We start from the raw sequence: 14,138 nt of genomic DNA on the forward strand, positions 1-14,138 counted from the left end.
TTTTTTTTAAGAAAATGCCACACGTACATGTCAAAAACTCAAAAAACCCGATTTTCATTAGAGGGGATCTTTAAGGTACCTGAGAGTACGACATTTATTCCCTGTATTTGACCCATCTTGTTGAAGATCAAGAAACAAAGATTTGGGCTTTACCTCTAAGTGCCTTAAGTAGTAGATTTGAACCAACATTTAGGCCAGACACTCTACTACTAGGCCACTAAGCTGATGTGTTGCTCAGGTGTATAATATTTTTAGACTTGCCATTCAGGCTAATAGAAGACAGGAAGTTGCATGTGAGCGCTGGTTGACATTTTTCTTCACTGACCTACACCATGTTGGCAGCCTTTTCAACTGGAATGTTGGTATAGTTCTACACAGCATACTTATTACATTATGCAGCAGGAGACACGTGTATGGAGAATTTGCTGCCACAGAATTTTCTGGTCATTGTCCAAGTGCCATCTCAGGTCTGAACTCTGTAGCAGCCATGCGATGGTCAGTGACATGAAGGTCCCGAGCATCTGAACCAGCATCTGTTGTGGATAGGAGCTGCACAGCGGACGCCCTGTCCACACTGTTGGCCTGACACCATGGCGCACCGTCCACTGTCTGTCACACTCAGCGCTATGCAAAGTTAATTGTGAACTAGAGTGGCACGTTGGGGCCCTCTTGCTAAGCAGCCCCTGATGACAGGCAGAGAGACAGCTACACATGTTCACTGGCCCTCCCTCTGGAAAAGGCTACAGATAGCGTTCCGGCACAGACACTGACCTGTCACTGCGCTGTCAGCAACCAGCCTGTCAGCCGTGCAGCCCAGCGTACAGCCCAGCTATATCCCAGGTGCTCGCCTGACAATCTCCACACCATGTTCTGTCGACTTCTCTGCCAAGCCTGCTGCTACTAAGATTCATTAAGGCTTTATTCAAAGTGGCATTGGCCACTTCATTATGAACACAGCTCAGTATGTGTGTGATGCTTGGAAATGGCGCGTTTCACCCTTTCGTATTTTTCAACAGTTGATGCTATTCAGCCATCATGTTCTGTTGTAAAACTTTGAGAAAAGCTCTGGCTGCTCTGTTCCACCCTGTTTCCCTTGTTAAGATGACTCTTGAGGTGTTTCGTTCTCACGGAGGATTCTCCCGGTAGTGGAATGGAGCTCTGCACAGACGTATGGAACACATGTGCTAATATCTCCTCATAGGAGCCCAAATGAGCCATTACAGCAGCTAATCTGACAGGCACTCGGCATTCAGTTCCCCATCTGCCAGTCGCACTGCTGAGAGCCACAGTTTGTTCCTCCTGACTGCAGAACTGGATGAGACAGATGGAAAATACTTTACTTTAGAAAGCGAGCTACTGACCATGAAGGCAACGAGATTCGTGGAGGAAGAGGAAAACACGGAGAGTTATGGTACCACAGGTGAATCCTTTGGTCAGGTGGCCATGTTTTGAGGAATCCATTTGGCAACAACTTGGGTTAACATGTTGATGGACGCACAATTTTAGGTTCACTATTTCTGCTTCCTTCCACTTACTCCAGATTCTTCACCAAACCATTGGAGATCCGGCAGAGAAAATAAATACAGAACAAAGGGGTAATGCGAGCGGCCTTCTACCTCGTGGGGAAGAAGACATATAACATTAATGGTATCCGTTAACATCTCCTTAACCCCAATCCCCTTTTGGAGCCCCTCCCACCTCTTCTTTCCCCCCAGCAGCCAACCGCAACCTACTCCCAACCGCACCATGGCCCCACCAACCCCCACCCTACCTTCAGGCTTTGCTCCCCGGAGGCCTGTTTGTTTCCCTGCCAGGGGCACAGGCGGCAGAACACTGATGAGGTGCTCAGGCCACCGTGAAATGCGCCATAACCTGCCAGCGAAGGGGCCTGGTGACATTGCCGTATTTACTTTTTAATCTGGCCGCCTTAATACATGCGATAAAAACTTTGTCACATTAGATGGTGACAGATGGGCCCGGAGATGTTATTACTGGTTGAGGGTGTGTGTGTGAGGGATGGGGGGGGTTCGCTGGGGCAGGGAGTCTGCAGGAGCAAGCAAAAGCTGGGGAGCAAAAGGGGGGTAAGAGGGAGAGATGCAATGCCCCCAATCACGATAATTTTTCATCACCCCAATTACATTGTTGAGTGCGTCTCGGCGGTGGCATGTGCACACCCAGCCCCGCTGCTGGGAAAAGAGCAAAGCATAGAGACATAAATAAAGATAAAACGAGGTGCCCTAGGTCTTCTATCCTGCTGACTATTCCTCTGCCATCTCTCCAAACTGATGGAGGCCCTGTTTAAATGAAGGCTAAATCTTATTTAGATAAGAGAACTGAACTGCTGCCCGGGATGAGAACATCATTGTTTGTTACTGATGGCTGGAAAAGGTTGGGAGTAAGAGGGGGGAAGCAGGGGGACAGTGGCTGGTCTTTGCATGTTCTTATGCCATAAGCGAGATTGAATGTTGTTGTTGTGTTTGCAGGAGTGCAAGCAAATCAACTGAACGAGGAGCATATCTGCCTATTTGTCTGAACACAGGTAGACAGGTATGGCTTTTCTTTTCTGAGTCTACATTTGTGAAGTCATTCCACTTGCAACAAAATAGCCTCATATGGTGTATTTCCTATGGTGAATTCCATTGATGTGCATCACATGGAATACAACATGAAAACAGGTAGAAGTTGTTCGTTAAAAGGTCTTCAGGACTGAAAGACCTATTCCAATAAAAAAAATGTTTTTGGTGTTTTTTCTCATGATGGAGGACATATATAAAGAAAATTAAGCTTAAAATTGCATTTCTGAGTATTTCTTTATTGAAATTGTGGTAAATCAGGAATAGACAAAAAATTGCCATTTATAAAATCTTATAGTTATTACGTACAAACTACTGCTACAATCAGAAATACAACTGACACTGTGCGATAGGGAGACATGAGCAGAATCCTCAAGATGTCATACCGACGCCTGATTTTTTTTTTCAAATTCTTGGTGTGGTCATGACTGTAGACGGCGGCAGTCAGGCGGATGTCAGGTGGGCAGAATGGCCCACTTTTTATATACCTCTGAGCTACCGTGGAGCTGATATGGCAGTACTTGATGTGGACGGCCACTGTACAGAGACATGTACAGATCATCCAATCAGAGCTGCTGCCGCCCGGTGATTCTGGCTGCCACCGCCTTGTGGCCATGCAGCTGTCACTCCAGTACTGGGTTCAGCCCCACCTGTCACCGGATTGCCTCCGCGCAACCTCGAAATCTACCATGGAGGACACTGACCGTTGTCGACTTTTAGAGAAAAATTGTTCGGTCTCTGTAGAATTTATATTTTTTCTTAAAATAAAAGAAAAACTGGGGTACTATCATCTCCCAATTGCAAATGCCGCTGTATGGCCACCTGCCGAATTTGCTTAAAAACATGCATTTAGGTACCCGCATAGTGGCATTTTGGGATATGTGACCATAGTCCACAATCTTCAGACCACAAGCTCCCTTCTCCGCTCTTTTGCGATGCCTCCACTTTGAAACATAATATCCATGTACATCTTAGTTTTTGTCGACTGATCTGGTTAAAAGCTGTACGGCAGGATAGCACCAATATTGCTCATCATTTTTGTTGCACCGCTAAGGTTCGGTTGACGATATGAGGGACTGTAAGCTAGTGGAGAGTTTTATTAAATTGATGATGGGAAGTCAGGGCAGGCTTACTCACCTACCACTCCGAGGCAAATTTCTGAAAATGTCCTTGGAAACAACGCAATTTTATTTTGCAGGACAAAAACAGCATAATCATAATTAAAAGACCACTGGGAATGCTTTTACAATAGATCAAAAGATGATTGGAGTGGGACTTTAGCATCAATATGTCTTGAGGTACTCAGGCATTTTGTTTGCAGCTCTGAATAAACAACTCAGCTGCTTCGATGCCACACAAGTTTACCAACTGTTTTGCTTTTTAATTGTTGTGGAAAATTAAATAAGAGTGTTTGTGACATGAATATTGTAGGTAATGAGAGCCTATGAGCAGCTGGGAGGCTATGGGCCTGTGTGCGCATCATTAGGAGCTCAGAGGCTCCCAGGCTCCACGCTAGCGTAAGCCGCTAATGAAAAGAATGTAGTCACAGATCTCATTTTTCAGGCAATTCTTGTGTAAACTGGAGATTTTCCAGTGTATGCACAGTGGAACAAGGGCCCCACATAAATCACACAGACTGGCTGCCTGCAGTCAAAGAAAAGAGGGGGTTTCGGCACATGCTATAGCCACACAGACATATGCTGCGGGAAGCTGGAAATCGGCAATTGCACAGCTAGAGCACTTACAGCGCCTACACCTGTCCACCCTCCACCCCCTATTTCTGTGTCTTTTAGCTCTCTATCCCTCCGAATTCTGCTGTCCAACAGCCCAGCCCCCATCCCTCCACCCCTCTCTAACATTTCCCTCTACCCGCAGGCAAACCAACCAGCAACGCCTGCATGCAAGCTATTGAAATGGGTCATTTTTTAATTAAATACAATATTAATTACTGCGAGCATCATTACCGATATGTGAGATTTGACTAATTAGTATAATAGTTTTGGAGTCACGCTCATTAAATATGAAAATTACAGCAGTAGAAAGGATTGGTTCCGTGATCAATCTTGTATGGACAGAGAGGAAATGATTTAGAGAATGGCTTTTATTGTACAATTACCTCCATTACATCCTGCTAGACATGAATAAAGTGAGCGGGGAATTTGGTCTATGTTAAAATTTCTCTCAAGTGCTGCCTTCGGGTGATGACTTGAGCACTTAGTCATCTTTGTCAGGACAGCTGCTTGATGCAAAGTCTGTGAATCTACTTTTTTTTGACACCCTGCTCATTGGATTTAACTGAGCCTGTTTGGCATTTAAAAACTAAATTAAAGTCACTCATAAGAATGGGTAAAGTTTGTACTCTCCATCTGATTCATCCTTTGAAGGAGCGGTGAGTTGCAGGAGTCATTCTGTGGTTTGACACCCTTCTTGATTCAACGCTCAGAGAGTGGGAGGAATAGCCTCGTTTCCACTGAGCAGTCCGGTACGGTCTGGTTCGGTAAGGAGTGGTATGGTATGGTCCAGTTAACTCTGGGAAGCGTTTCCACTGAGTTAAGCCTTACTTCCACTGAGCAGTTTGTTTTCATGGCACATGTGTGGTGTAGAGTCAGACCACTAACGCATCATTGCGTCATTGTAGTGCGATGACTAGAAAAGCAACAACAATGGAGATCATCCAACAGCTCGTCTTTTCATTGTTTTATTTTTGGTACAGGGTGTATAACAGGAATTTAATGTTGTTTAAAGGAAGATTGCGGGCAGCTCAGAAGAATATCGCAGTAAAGAGGAAACCGCTGGAAATGCTAGCTTAGTGCTATATTGGCGCTTTCTAATGTCATCATCACTTTCTGACAATCAACGGGTAGCTAAAGGTACTGTCCCATTCCATTTCTTTATGGACCTACAACCGATGGGGGGTCCCAAGAGGTCCAGTTCGGTAGTGTTTAATGGTTCCATTTTACAATAGAAATGCTAAAAATACCTTACCGTACTGGACTTCTTAGTTGAAACGAGACTATAATGTCCCATTTTTGGAGACTTGGCATAACCGACAACTTTTTAATCAAAGGATTTACATCACGTGTCAAAGTCAAGGCCCGAGGGCCGGATCTGGCCCTCCATATCATTTTAATTTTATTGTTATTAATGGCCCAATGTTATATTGCGCTCATTTCTAACTTGTATAATTTTGACTATTGAGAAAAAATATTGAAAATTATTTAAGGTTTAAGTTGATTTCTTCTGGAATAATATTCCTGCCTATTTATTATTCATATTTATGTTAAAAAGTTACAGTTTTAAAGTTTTAAAAATTGGCATTCTGCTAGCTTTTTGGACTATTTTGACATGTACTAAGATTTTTTTGGCTGTTTTGGGGTTTAGCTAATATTTCAGCTACATGCCAACTGTTTTGGCTAATTTAAGCTGTTTTTTTTTCGGACTTTAGCTAGCTACATACTAGCTGTTTTGGTTATTTAGATTTTTTTTTGCTATTTTGAAGTTTAGCTATTTTTTTCAGCTACACGCTAGCTATTTTGGCTAAACTCAATAATTGGCTAGTTTTGTTTGTTTGTTTTTCATTTTTTTAGGCGAATTTGGCATTTAGCTAATATTTTAGCTGTCTATCAGCTTCAGCATTTTTAACTATCAATTTCAGGATCTTCAGCTATCAGCGCCAGCATCTACAGCGGCCAAATTCCGCTTACAGCATTCACACTAGCATTATTGCGTCATTGTAGTGCGATGACTAGAAAAGCAACAATGGAGATCATCCAACAGCTCGTCTTTTTATTGCTTTATTTTTGGTTCAGGGTGTATAACAGGAATTTAATGTTGTTTAAAGGAATATCTAGTATATCTAGTTCATAATTATGTTGAAAAGTTATGGTTTTAAAATCTAATTTTAGTGTTTTTATAGATGTTTATCCACTTCGGCCCATGACCTAAGGTGTGTTTTGGATTTCGGCCCATTGTGCAATTGAGCCCATGCCCCCTGATTTACACTCTTAAGTCTAACAGTTTGCTGCATTTTCTACATTATACACATTTTAGTTGTTTTTGCAGCATGTGGTTAGTGTCATAAACCAAAGTAGAAATCCTTCTGATTGCATTCACTTAAGAAGACAGGACCCATGGCCATTCAGAGCAACCAATACTCAAATTAAGATAGAAATATTAAAAGTATCAATAGTTAAAACATGAATTAATAATATTGTGTGATTTAAAAAAAATTCTGGCTGCATGACAGTTAGCACTCTCGCCTCAGAGCATCCTGGTTCAAATCCCTGCAGGGACCTTTCTGTGTGGAGTTTGCATATTCTCCCAATGCATGTGTGGGTTTTCTCCAGCACATCCAACTTCCTACCCCAATTCAAAAAGATGCTTCATAGGTTACTTGATTACTCCAGATTGTAGGTGTGAATGTGATTCTGTGGCCCTGCAATGGACTAGCTTCCGATTAAGAGTGTACCCCAAAAATGGATGGGACAGGCTCCAGCAACCCTGTGAACCTCAATATGAAAAGTCAATTAGATCAAAGAGTTGCTTCATAAGACTCATCTGAGTGGCTGGTGTCTCTCAAACTTACCTCTAGGAGTTTTAACACTGGGACCACCTCGACTCATTCTTCAGTCTTACAGATGCTCTTAATCCGTCTTTAAAATTCAGCTTTATTGTGCTACACTGAAGCAGGTTTGCAAAAGCAACAGCAGTAATAGTCTTCAATAAGCTACAAGAAAAGATTAGGTTTTTTATCATTAAATCACTCCCTCTATGTTTGTTTATCTGCACCTTTAGCCTCAACCTAATCAGACCCTTTCTCCGCCCATTGTGATGTTTCATTTCAAGTATAGGTGGAACATTCAAATTCAAAAAAACTATTTACAGGGAAAGATGTCAGAAACTATTTCTAAGTCAGCATGCTATTAGACACAAGTGACTGATTTGATCCCTTTACTCGTACTCTAATAATTGTTTCAATGATGATTTATCTGTCAACAGTTTTCAGATTAATAGCTCCCATCATTATTCTCATAGACTTACTCTGAATTTTCCAACTGAAAACCTAATTTTGGAGGTGTTCACTCCAAAATTAAAAATAATCCCATTTAAGTTTAACAAACACATTCAAACTTGAGTAATATGAGAAATAGCAATTTTAAAAAATGAAGTTTGATACATAAATTGGCACACCTGTAATCACCTTGAATTTTGCGTTAAACTGTGGGCATGTCCTTATGCTCAAAAAGCATCATGGATGGACTCCAGGGTGGTCAATGGGTATGAGCTCCTCTGTTATTTGTATGCATCGGGATCTCTCTCCACTGCTCTGGTAAACACATTACATAGGACCACAGCCAGTACATAAGAGCTCAACAGAGCTTCTCTGTGTCCTCACTATGTGTACTGCTAAACACCCAGATACAGAAATTGGCCCTTTTGCTGGAGTGTGTTTTGTATGTTTAGCATATCAAAGCTGTGAAAATAACCATGTTTGCATTACCCCTTCTCTTTCCAGGTGGTCTGTCATATCTGGGCCTTCAGACCGGATGGCACAAGTTGTGTGTGTTGATCACTGTGGCATCTGGGTAAGTGGAGCACCCCTGGCTGGCACTGCAAGTGTTAGTTTCAACAGAAGTGATGGCAGCTGTCGCTGAGCAAACAGCTCCCCCAAACCAATTTCAAATCACACTTGTTTTTGGGAGGGCACTGTAAAATTTTGGACAAAGAAATGCCATCAGGAGCTGCACATCTTCATGTCATAATCGTGTAATATTAAGTGTTTTTATCAAGAAAAATCACTTTGATTTTGAAGAATTTACATGACATGTAATATTAAAATATTTTCTTAGTGCTAAATTAAAACATTTATTGAATAAAATTTAAATTTTTGTTAATTTTTCTGGTTTCTACCCATATTTTAAAAAACAAAAGCAGGGATTGCTTATCTATTTTAAAAGTATTCCCAGTGGTCTTTTAATTATGATTATACCCTTTTAACAAAAAAAAAAAACATTTTCTAGGACATTGATTTTGCGGTGCGGGAGTACAGTTCATTAGAAATTTATTTCCCTTTTTCAAACCACATTTTTTCCTGATTCACATTGATTTGAATAAAGAACTCAGTTTTATGCTTCATATTCTTTATATATGCCCTTCATCATTAGAAAAATGCCCCAAGAACATGTTAAAAACACTAACAAATTTCATTGGAGTCGGTCTTTAAACCACTACTGTCCATTCTTTGTGACCTTGTTCCTTGAATGCATTTGCAGACCTCTTATATGTACCATAAACATTTTCTCCTTTTTGAATATATGCAACAATACTATCTCTAAGCACATGAATACTGGCCCTCAATAATATTGTAATGTTAACCTCCAGACTGCATGCCTGATAGCCAATACTTTATCACAGCTTTGCCTTTTTTATGGGTCTGGTGTCTCTTTAAAATGATTGCCCCTGTTTTGATCTGATTAATTTTGTGAGCGCACAAACAATTACTTTTCATCTTTATCTTCACAAGGAATCAGCCTTTTTTATAGGCATCATTTATTACAAGTGGACAGCTACTTGTTTATTAGAATTTCAAGCAGCCTATCGCACGCAAGATCTCCCGTGGTCTATATTTACATTTCAACTTCAGCTAAACAGCTATGACAAACACACATAGTAACGGGCCGGCCATGGCCACAATTCATTTTCATATTGCCACCTCACAAGCCAGACGGACCAGACTTAATGCAAAAGTTCCTGACAGGGAGACAGAAGGTGCTGAGCAAGAGGAGGAGGTAGAGAGGAGGGAGGAACTGGATTCTTTTTTTTAAAAAAAGGGCAGAATGGGAAGAGAGATGGAAAGAGGGGAAAAAAAGGCTGGATGGTGACAGCCGGCTGAAATGTATTTGAGCTTTCAGGTGAGTGTCCATCATTCGGGGATAGAGGATGAGTTCACGGCCTCTGAAATCCATCCATGCCAAGGGGTCTTCACAGTGAATATAAATATATGTGTGTGCGCGGTAACCAGGGCCACTCTTGACAAGCCAACAGCTGTTAATTATGAATTGGCCTGCAGAGAGGGAGACAGGCCAGTGAATATGCAGAGCTGAGGGTGCATGGTGAGCTCATGCAACACGAGTGTCAGACCTTCACTGCACCTACAGTGGCCAGGGTTGACCTGAGTGTCAATCAATAGCACTGGCCTCACAACAGCACAGGAGCTGCTTGGAATGGGCCCAAAAAAACTGCTGTTTGACTGACATAGAAAGGAACTTTCAATTGGATAGTTGCACAAAAAAGGTTACAAAATGGCCTTTTCTTGAGAAATGCTGTACATTTAAACAATTGCCTGTTTAATCCCTGATTGTTAGTGAATCCATAATAATTAAATGAAATTATTGAGTCCATAGAAATGGTGGATTTGATTTTCCAAAGGGACATATGGCAGAAAATGTTGTGTTCTTTTATTGTGAAATATCTCAAAGGTTATGGGCAACAATTTGACAACGTGAACTGTCTTTAACCCAACATACCCAAAACACGCCTGAAATGTAGTGATAATTTGAGTGAAATGTTTATGGTTTTCAAAGTAAAATTAAGTCCAAACTAAGTTAATTGAAACAATTTGTTTTGTCGTGGGAAAAGCGCCACTCTCTTTAATAATAATATTTTCTGATACATTATATAGTTATTCTTAATACGGTTTTTCAACCAGATAAGTAAAAAATATGATAAATTATTCATGAAGATATGCATCATCTATATGTGTAGTAAAATAATCTTCAAATTATTTTAAGTCTCACTCCAATCATTTTTTGATCTATTGTAAAAGTGTTCCCAGTGGTCTTTTAATTATGATTAGGGACTGTTGGTGCAAGATAAGCCTGCTCTCATTTCCCATCATCCCTTTATTTACACTCTCTCGATGCAGCTTACCACCCTTTACAACCCAAGACGTTGTAACAAAAATTATATTGAAGCTATCCAGCCAGCTCAGACCAGGAAAACAAAGATGTCTGCAAGTGGAAGTAATCAGGACATGTTTTTCAGTGGAGCTTGTTGCCTGCTAATTGTAGCTTGTACATAACAAGTACCAGCACTGTCAAACTGCATTTATTTTGTCTGCTCCTGACTCACCATGATATGAATAAAGAAATTCTCAATAACACAGTATATTGTTAATTTTCTTAATATATGTCCTCCATCATATAAGAAAATGCCACAAGAACATGTTAAAATTCACCATAAAGATCATTTTTATTGGGTATTTTGATGAAAAGCAGAAATTCCAATTTTTACCATTTACTCATGATGTAATCAACTTTAAAGATATAAAAAAAAATAAAAAATAAAATCAGGAAATAGGACATTTCTGAAAATGCACTTATCATCATAAGTAAATAAAAGAAAAAATGGGAATTTAGGTGTGAATTTTTTTTTCACCTTTAATTAAACTACACAAACAAGTTTTACTTTGAATACTCCATAAAGTAAACAGTTTTTCAGTATTGAACTTTAGAGATACTTCAGAACCAGTATAATTGATGAGCAACGGAGCATTAATGTGTTTAAGCAGTTTATTTTTCATGGATGACTCAGCAACATGCAAACAATTCTGATACTGTGACAATGTCTTTAAATAAACATAAAAAATAATATAAAATGCTGATTCTTAAAACAGAAATGTTTGATTTATTCTCAATTAAAGCTTTATTTTTAGACATGATGTTGAAAAAAATAATCATGATAGGAATTAATTTAAAAAATCTGGTATTTTTTTCTAAAATGTTTGTCTCTCAATGATGTTTAAGGTGTATAAAACTTTTGATCTTACAAAATTTCAAGGACAAAACACTGTTAATGGCTCTAATAAATCTGAAGGCACTTTCACACTGAGCTGTTTGGTCCACATTCATTTTGTGTACTCAGACAGTCTGCATTGTTTAGCAGATAGGAAAAGAAATAAAAAGCTGAGGTAAAAGTATGTGACATATATTACAAAATAACACGAAACTAATAAAAAAACAGGAAAAGCTTTGTCAGTATCTGTAAATAAGGTGTAGAAGAGATGTTAGCATGTTGATCAAGGTGAAGTGATCACCTGCAAGTCAACATGCAGTGAAGTGATCACCTGCAAGTCAACATGCAGTTTGCTCTAAAAATACAAAATCAAAGGCTGGATTGTGACTCGACATGCACTAATTTTGCAAAGGAAAACTCATTAAAAGAAATAAAATATAAAGCAATATCAGCACATTTTTAATCCTTCAAAAATCCCCATATGCAGTCACCACGAAGAGCCTCTGTGCCCACACACAGCCATTCACACAAGGACTGGGGTTAACAAGGCCTGTGCCTTTAATGGCAGGAATATCTCTAGCAATTTTAATTAATTTTCCACTCTTAGCAGCTGAATCTGCGTTAATTTCCCCCTGAAGGACTTTTATAAATTTCATCATTAATAAAATCAGACATTCAATTAGTCCCAAAATCCAGATTGCCAACTGTTTCATAACAGTCCTGGTTTGATTTTCCCTTTTTTATTAAAACTGGTGGGGGAAAAAATAAAAAAAAAGTTTAAACTAATTTCATTAATCTAATTGTCATAACTTCACACCATCTCTTAATTAGTTCAAATTAATATGATTAATCACAATGCTGACAAAAACTCATTCAATTACAGGTTTTCAATGGCAAGTGGATGTGTTGGAGGTGATAGGGGCATAAAGGATGAGGGCGGGAAGCAGAGCTGGCTGTGAAAGACGGGATTGGTCGTTATTATTCTGATGACTGACAGGTTATCAATCATGCTGCACTTTTAATAAAAGCTGCTGGAACTTCAGTGGAGGGCCTGACTCAGTTGTCTTCTTTCTCGTTTTATTTCTTCAAAATCCTTCTGAACTCTCCTGTGAAATATGATCGCTCTTTGAATGACTTAGCTGCACATTTTAATGAAGAGAGTGGTGTGCATAAAAACAAAAATGGACTCATCCATATGTAAATAAAAAGATGGCTGTGCATATGCTCATCTCCGCTACCCCCATTATTGCAGAAAATTGCATACGTTTATGTGGTGGAATGATATCACTTTATTTTAATTTGTCTGAGCATCCGCGGCGGCTGCAGATGAGAATGCCCCCACTTGCTCTCCATATGGATCTGAGAAATGCCTGCTGCTTTGCTTTCAATCAGGGCCACTGATCTAACGAAGCCGAGGAGCAGAAGCATGTCACCATTTGTCACATGCCACTGGGGCACAAGCCGAGCAGCAGGTACACCCCTCGGGTGAGCCGGGCCAGGAGGGACCGCTGCAGCTGCCAGTCTCAGCAAGGTCCCCCCTGGGACCGGCCACCCATCGGACCCATTCAGTTGTCTGGGAGGATGTGATCTGCGATCCATCCATCTGGAAAGAAAAGCTGCATTCACAGAGCTGCTTAGCTTACATCACCCCAAGGAAGGAATCAGATGATCAGTCAACCCATCTGGGGATAGAGATCCTAACAGCACCCCCTCATGCTCTACCTCTGTAGACTGCTCAGTCAGCGCGTTGTGATCTATTTCCTTCACTTTGATGGTGAACAGGTGAGCTCACCCATCTGAAGCAACCCGCTAACCAAACCATGGATGGTTAAGGTCTCTCTTGCAGAATTGTTATATTTCTTGTCTGATGCATATTTTTGCTGTAGTTGAAAATCTGGAGCATGAAGCTCAAACAGAAAGTGCCCACTATGATTGCAGGCTATTGCACAGGTTGCAGACTCCAAACATGGAACATGGGGCAACATATGGAGCTTTTTCCTGGACTTTCTAAACATGTCAGTTGGACATTTTTCATGTGTTTTCTGCATGAGGGGAGAACTGGAGTATCTGTTGGCTTTTGTGGCCATGCAGTCAATCAATAGTGTCCAGCAGCCTCTACTGTGTACACAACACACATGCAAACAGTCACACATATGGACAAACAGATGCACACATGCAGTTTAGCTCATTCTCTTTTAGGAGCCTTTTCTGGCTATTATTCAGGCCACCGTGCTCTGACCGGTCCCTTTTTGTCATCATGCTTTTTAATTAGAGGGTATGTGCTGGTGGAGAAGGGGAGCAGCTCCTGCTTCCAGAGACTCTGGGACAAAAAGGGCATTTCTCAAAGTCTGAAAACTCACCGTCTCCCACATCTCAGAGTCCCCAGCCACCCTCAAGAGGGAAGCACAGGCTTCCGTGTGCATAAAGTTGAAATAAACTGCAGTCTACATGCTCATTGGGGGAAAGTGAACCCAATTTAAAGACTGCTCCATTGGAAATGAGCACTCCAGCATACCCTAGCTGGCAATCTTGCCCAGATACTTCCGTTGTGTCCTGCATTATTGTTGAAATAAATAACCTTTCACTGCAATCAGTGTGAGGATCTTCACTTAAATTATCGCCCCACAGATAGCTCACTCATGATCTGCTTCTATATCCATTAACTATCCAGGAGAGTGATTTATAGGTGAAGGGTAAAAAAAAGGGGGACGAGGAACGAGGAAAAAAATCATTTTACTTAGACAATAGTGCCCTCTACCTTTTGCACAGTGC

This window comes from Oryzias melastigma, linkage group LG22, assembly GCF_002922805.2.
Source record: "Oryzias melastigma strain HK-1 linkage group LG22, ASM292280v2, whole genome shotgun sequence".
Classification (NCBI taxonomy): Eukaryota; Metazoa; Chordata; class Actinopteri; order Beloniformes; family Adrianichthyidae; genus Oryzias; species Oryzias melastigma.